Source organism: Lepidochelys kempii, chromosome 10 (assembly GCF_965140265.1).
Source record: "Lepidochelys kempii isolate rLepKem1 chromosome 10, rLepKem1.hap2, whole genome shotgun sequence".
Classification (NCBI taxonomy): Eukaryota; Metazoa; Chordata; order Testudines; family Cheloniidae; genus Lepidochelys; species Lepidochelys kempii.
This window is the reverse complement of record NC_133265.1, coordinates 81,506,809-81,507,485: the sequence shown is the minus strand read 5'-3', so window position 1 is coordinate 81,507,485 and position 677 is coordinate 81,506,809.

The following is a 677-nucleotide window of genomic DNA, read 5'->3' as shown; positions in this document are numbered from 1 at the left end:
CCTTTGAGAGGCAGAAAAACTGGTCCCCTCCCCCATACCAGCCTGACCCTTCTCTTCTCCCCCCAGTATCCCCACCAGCACCAGCAGCCTGGCCCAGGAGCCACTACACCCACCCCCTCCCAGGAGACTTATCCCAGGGAGTCCCCTTACTGTCATCTCCCAGGAGCCCCTGCCTCCCCTCCCCTGGTTCCCTCTCCTTCCCCCTCCCTGCTGGTGAGCCTCAGAACCATCCTGCTTTCCAGCACAGAGAGGAGCAGGAGCCTTTACTGCTGCATCGGCACTGAGGACCCGGCAGGCAGAGCGGGACCCGGTGCTGCTTTGGCAGTGCTCCCAGCGACCTTGTGACCTGCGTGCTGTAATGAAGCAGTCACGGGCACGCAGCAATGGCTGCCGGCTGCCACGGGCTGGGTTTTCCACTTGTAACAGACCCCCAGTGCATTGCCGCCAACAATACAAGAGAAAAAACAGCCAGGCCAGTGAAAAACTGCTCAGGTGGCAACAATAGGCCCCAAGCGGAAATTGGGGACCCTGCGCAATCTCACAGGGTGCACATTGGTTAACCCGGGGCTGCCTGGAAGGGCGGCGGGATCAGATGGAGCAGCTTGGCAGAGCTGTGATTGTCATATGAGGAGATTTGGGAGGGCCCTACGTCTGACTGAGCCCGCTCCTGTCACCTG